Consider the following 6,891-nt stretch of genomic DNA (forward strand, 5'->3'; position numbering starts at 1 on the left):
GGAGGAGACACCGATTCATATTCACATTTAGCAAAGATCCAATGTTGGTGATGGTTCTGGTTTCTTTTCTAATCTTTCTTTTCTGATAGAGACTGTACTGTTAGAAACTTTATTATTAAATAGAGGAAAGTCTTTGTTAAGTATTTTGAATTCTCAAGAGTGAAGATGGTTTATTTAGTGAACTTTGGAGCTCAATAAGAATTTTCATTTGGTGGATAGGCTATTCTAAATGTGAATTTATAAACAGATGGGCGTGCTTCTGTTATATTAGGCCATTAGACAAACCTAAGATACTGCCACATCTTTTGTTTTCAAAAAGATGTAATCAGGTTAGTGTAGAGTTATTCCTGATATTATGAAGGTGGCTTTCTTTAACTGGGACTATATTTTGCCTGCTCCCTCATAATATCTCTTTTCTGTATCTTGTATGATTTTCTAAATTCGGACCAATGTCTATATGCAGGCATTACTAGAGGAGAGGATCACTACTCAGGCATTAGCTGGTAAATGTCTAGTTCAGGTATTAATGACAATTTTTTTTCCTTGTCTTATTATGTTTGCATTCATAGTTTTAATTTTTTTTATTAATATGCAACATACTTAGTGCCTTCACATTACAACGTACTGTTATGTTCGTTTGTATGTATAAGCGTATATGCATGCTGATAACTAAAAAGCATATTATTGAAAAACACCTAACCCCCCAATCTTACTTGTAAAAGGCTACTACACACAAAAAAATTGGAAGTAATAAGATTCTAATTGATCTCAAATAAATTCTCTAGAAAAAGAGTAGTCCTTTTAGCTTTGTTTCTTGTTGTCAATGGAATCTTTGAATTTGTTTAAGGAACTGAAAAATGTTAGTATTCAATTTTAAAGAGATGGTTAATTTGTCAAATCAATATATGATTGGGTTAGTTAAAAGTAAGCATCGGAAAAAATAAACCCTAAAAATTGTGGAGTGTCATAAACTCATCATATGCATTGACTCTTTGAAAAGATCACTCTCGTTTTTCTTGCCTTTCTCAATGGTTGGCAAACTATGGTAGAAATTTCTGCATGCTTTACCTGCTTCTTTATTATAATAATTTGGTTACTATCATAATATTATGAACTAGGTATTGACTTTAATTTTTACATTTCATCATATTAAACTAGTTCCCTTTAGCTGTTGCTGAAGGCTTTGAGTCACTTCCTTGGAGAAAAATTAGCTTGAAAAATCTCATTGCTATTAGGTAAAAGGCTTAACAGCTTTAAATCGAGTAGAGATATGCAACTGAGTCCTCTTTAGCTGTTAGTAAATGCTTTGGGTGACTGCCATTGGGGTTCTACATGATGATACTTAGCATCGTGGTCAAAAGGAAATTTTTAAACATAGGGAAGAGTATATGGTGTTCCATTTTTGCTATTCTGATTGTTACTGATGTCATTGATTTCAGGCAAGACTTGTTCTGATGATTTGAAACTCTTACACCCTATTACTGTAAGGTTGCATCTAGCTGTTGTTGATCAGTTGGTGTTTCTACAAAAAAATCTGAGGGGCTACATTGAAGTGAAGGCTGCTAACCTTTACTAGCAACGGGCAAGGTCTAAACTCTCAAAACCTCATTGTTTCTCTAAAGTAGATCATTTATGTTTTTTTTAAGAGCAACTATTTATCCAATGCTAGTTCCTACTATTTTTTCCTTAACAAAGATATTTTAAAAATAAAAATCAAATAACGTAAATTTGATTATGCATTTATCCTATTATACATCTATGTTGTGATGCTGATGAAAAAAACCTTTTACAACAAATGTACTTATAAATACTTCATACAAAAACAAATAAGATTATAGTCAAAATAACAATGTTCAAATATTAAAAATTAAGAGATTTTGGGTTAAAATTTTAATATGCGGTTTTTTTTCTAGATTTGGTTTGTCTTCAAAATTAGTTGGTTTGTCTTCAGTTGCCTTTTCCTTAAGGAATTACTTAACATGCCTTTTAGTAATTCTTGTAGCTTCTATTTTTTTATCATTTTATTTGTTTACTCCCACCTGTTATTAGCAAATATAATTAATATTATACCAATCATTAAATGTTGTTTATTTTTAGAACTCATTTGATTGTTTTGTCGACCAAAAACAGACTTCTGTTCTTTAAATGCAATGAGTAGGGAAGTCTCTCGACATTATTAGAGATCAATCCCAAGCATCTCCAAATAAACCCTCAAGAAAACATTCCCAATTCAATCAAGGTATGAATAAGTATGAATAAGTATGAATTAATTTTATTACCATGTACCTTGCTTGTCCATTAAAATTACAACAATAGCTGACCTTCTCTCCAACCTTATTTTAAATATTTTAAAGATTCAAAGTATATAGGTTGGAAACCTGACGGGTTGCCTTATATCGAGTTGTAAGATATAATGGATCCTCCCTAGGTGTAACAACGCCACGTATGATGAATCTTAAAAAATTCAAAAAGACTTGAAAAAAGTTCTATCGAGCTCATTTACTATTGAATATTTATATAACCTTAATAGCTTTCTTGTCCATTAAAATTACAACAATAGCTGACCTTCTCTCCAACCTTATTTTAAATATTTTAAAGATTCAAAGTATATAGGCTGGAAACCTGACGGGTTGCCTTATATCGAGCTGTAAGATATAATGGATCCTCCTTAGGTGTAACAACGCCACGTATGATGAATCTTAAAAAATTCAAAAAGACTTGAAAAAAGTTCTATCGAGCTCATTTACTATTGAATATTTATATAACCTTAATAGCTTGCTTGTCCATTAAAATTACAACAATAGCCGACCTTCTCTCCAACCTTATTTTAAATATTTTAATCTAATAATTTCCTTAAAAGCATATAGTTTAAAGTTCAAATTTCATAACTTACATAATCTACATAACTTACATAAAACATAAAAATATATCATATCAAGACTTACATAATAAACAACTTACCCGTGTAACTTATTGCCAACTTTAGACTTCAACAACTACGAAATGGATAGGACTTGGATGAATTTCTCAAGGGCAAGCAACGAGTATCAAAATGGAGTGCAATCTTTTTTAGATTTTACATTTCACAATTCAAGCCAAGAGAATATGATTCTTTGCCTGTGTAAAAAGTGTGGCAATATCTATGGCATTATCGTGAAGTTGTCTACGAACATCTAATTGTTGATGGCTTCATTCGGGGGTATAAAAAATGGATTTTCCATGGAGAGTGTACACCTAGTGGAGCCTCTTCGACGATTAATCCGGGTTATCCTTATAGTGGTTACCGTCAGTATGTTAGAGAAGATGACATGGAAGGTATGATGCGGGATGCATTTAATATGCGGAGTGAAGGTTTCCAATCATTTCCACCAAACTATGTTGCATCCGATGATTATAATATCGGTGGGAATACTTTTATGGAAATGAGAAGAAGTGTACCGAATGAACAACCGAATGAAGAAGCAATGAAGTTCTACACGTTACTTGGTGAAATGAATGAAGAACTTTATGAGGGATCAAAATTTTCGAAAATGTCATTCTGTATTCGCCTTTTCCACTTAAAATGTTTGGAAGGGTAGACCGGAAACTCTTTGACAATGCTGTTAGAGCTTTTGAAAGAAATGTTTCCGTTTGCAAAAATCCCTCAATCATGTAAAGACATGAAGAAAGTGATAAAAGATTTGGGCCTTGGGTACAACAAAATTCATAGTTGCCCAAATGATTGCATGTTGTATTGGGTGATCAGATAAATCAACAGTCTTGTCATGTTTGCGGTAAATCTCGTTGGATGAATAGAGATGCAGAAGATTTTAATGAGGATGAATATGGGCCACAGTCAATAAGGAAGTCAAACAAGATTTTGCGATATTTCCCGCTAATCCTAAGGCTTCAAAAGCTATTCATGTTGTCAAAGACAGCCGAGTTTATGACGTGGCATCATGATCAATGAACGGATGATGGATTATTAAGGCATCCTGCAGATTCTTTAGCATGGAAATCATTTGACAATAAATTTCCAAGCTTTGCAAGTGATCCTCAGAGTGTAAGGCTCGGGTTAGCATCGGACGAATTTAATCCTTTTAAAATCATGAGCACCTCGTACAGTACTTGGCCTGTGGTCCTTGTTCCTTATAATTTGCCTCCATAGCTCTGCATGAAGCAATCTTCTTTGATATTATCTATGATTATCTCCAGAGAGAAAGGCCCCGGAAATGATATTGACATATATCTGCAGCCACTTATTGAAGAGTTAAAACAATTATGGGTGGGTGTTGAGACGTATAATGTATTGAGAACGGAGAACTTTTACCTACGTGCTGCTTTGTTGTGGACAATTAATGATTTCCCGGTATATGCGAATTTATCTAGTTGGAGTACCAGAGGACGTTATGCTTGTCCTTGTTGTGCTGCTCAAACGTGTTCACAGTGGTTATATAATGGGAAGAAGTTCTGCTATATGTGGCATCATCGGTGGTTAGATGAAAATCATAGCTATAGATTTCAGAGGGCTTTATTTGACGGTACTGAAGAGTTGAAAAAAGGTCCTGAGCAGACCATTGGATCTGAAATCTTATTCATGTTAAAAGATATGGATTTCAGTTACAGGAAGTTGAATCAACCATCTAACAGGAAAACAAATAAACAATCGAGGGATGAATTTGATGATGAATCTGACGAGGAGGATGACCCTAATGAGGCGGACTTGTGGAAGAAAAGAAGTATTTTTTTAGTTGCCTTATTGGGAGCATCACATATTACGCCACAATCTTGATGTGATGCATATTGAGAAGAATGTCTACGAGAACATCATCCATACAATTTTGAACGTCGATGGTAAATCAAAAGATAATCTTCAGAGTCGACTTGATTTAGTTCACATGGGAATTAGGCATGATCTTCATCCCTAAGTACTTCCTAATGGAAAATATTGGTTGCCGCCTATAATTTTTGCAATGTCAAATGAAGAGAAAGAAATGTTCTGCACGGTGTTGAAGGATATAAAGGTTCCGGATGCGTATGCATGAAATATATCTCGATGTGTAAGTCTTAAAGATCGAAGACTATATTCATTAAAATCACATGACTATCACATCTTGATGCAAGATCTACTTCCAGTTGCTTTACAGTGTTGTGTGTCAAAGAAGGTAACGTCCTGTGTAATTGAACTGCCCAATATAATGAAAGCAATTTGTGGCAAAGTTCTGAATATTGAAGAACTTGAAAAAGTACAAGATCGAGCCGCTTTGACATTATGCAATTTGGAGAAGATCTTTCCACCTTCCTTCTTCACTATTATGGTACACCTTGTCATTCATCTTCCTCGTGAAGCAATAATTGGTGGGTCATTTTTCTATCGTTGGATGTATCCAATTGAAAGGTGCTAATTTATTTCAAAGGCATTCACCTTTATACTTATAGTTACCAGTTTTGATAATGTTGTATATGGTGTTTAGGTTCCTACGCAAATTGAAGTCTTATTGCCGTAACAAGCGTTATCCGGAAGGATCAATTGCTGAAGGCTACTTGGCAGAGGAGTGTATGACATTCTGTTCTAGATATTTAGAAGATGTTGAAACAAGATTGAATAGACCAAGTAGAAATGCCGGACTCAATGATCCTAACTTGGTCGAAACTTATTTATTTCAAAGTTATGGAGAACCAATCGGCAAAGTTGAAATTGCAGAATTAGATAATCGATCTTGGATACAAGCACATAAATATGTTCTCTTCCACCACGATGCACTTGAACAATTACGCAAGTAAGTTCTAGAATATGATAAATATTCATCTTTTTTTGATTTGTTTATTTTTTAACGAATTAAACATGTTTTTAACATAGTGAGTACAAAGAAGTCTTAAGATCTCGTTCACGCTCACGAAGATTACAACATCGCGAGATTAATAGGTTATTCGCAGAATCTTTTCATGAATGGTTAAGCCAAATGGTATGCAACTCAACATTTTATTGACAAATAATAATGTTTTCTCATAACATTTACAATTACTCAATTTACTTTTGATTCAATAGGTTTGGAGTGGGAATGTCGTTAATGACGAAGTTAACTGGCTTTCCCAAGGTCTGAATTGACTAGTAAAAAGATATAGTGGCTTCATCATGAATGGATTCAGATTTCATACAAAATATCGTGAGAGATTGAGGAGAACTAAAAATTGTGGAGTAGTTGTTAATTCTTTAATTACAAGTTACGCTAGTGCTAGGGACAGTAATCCTGTCGAGGGAAATGTGAAGTATTACGGACTTCTAACCGACATTATTGAGTTGGATTACTATGGAAAATGGAAAGTTGTCTTATTTCGATGTGATTGGGCTGATGCTAATACTGCTCGCGGAATTAAAAATGATCAGTTTGGTTTTACAATGGTGAATTTCTCTCGATTAATTCACACTAGAGAACATTTGATAGACGAGCCATATGTATTTTCTTCTCAAGTTAAACAAGTTTTTTACTCGAAAGATCCAATTGATGAGGGTTGGTACATTGAACTCCGGAGCACCCCTAGAGACTTATTTAACATGGGGAATGGAAGTAGAGATGACATCGTTGAAAGATCAGAAACTTTGCCTTTTCCAGAACAAAACTTAAATGAAAATATCCCTAGTACTAGTACACAATTTCAATGGGTTCGTCAGGATGTGGACGAAGATATTTACGATTTATGATGTAGTAAGATTTTATGATTTTTTATTTATATGTAATGTTATAATTTTAACATTGGTCATGTTATATAATTTAACTATTTTATATTTACTATTGTTGTTATTTCTTACTAAAATTTTAACTATTTTATGTGTTGCAGGAAAAATGCCTAGAAGAAGATTAAGAGATCTTAGTATTGTACAGAATACTACAAATTTGGAAGAAGTACGTA

General features: G+C 33.6%; 1 long non-coding RNA gene across 1 annotated transcript; it reads left to right on the forward strand.

The window, feature by feature from the left end:
• Positions 1 to 4,702: 4,702 nt before the first annotated feature.
• On the forward strand, positions 4,703 to 5,909 carry LOC121231878 (uncharacterized). The gene is made up of 2 exons (XR_005930031.1): positions 4,703 to 5,759; positions 5,840 to 5,909. It is a non-coding gene; the product is annotated as an uncharacterized lncRNA (long non-coding RNA).
• Positions 5,910 to 6,891: the final 982 nt, after the last annotated feature.

The sequence above is a fragment of the Gossypium hirsutum genome, chromosome A07 (assembly GCF_007990345.1).
Source record: "Gossypium hirsutum isolate 1008001.06 chromosome A07, Gossypium_hirsutum_v2.1, whole genome shotgun sequence".
In the NCBI taxonomy this organism is placed as follows: domain Eukaryota; kingdom Viridiplantae; phylum Streptophyta; class Magnoliopsida; order Malvales; family Malvaceae; genus Gossypium; species Gossypium hirsutum.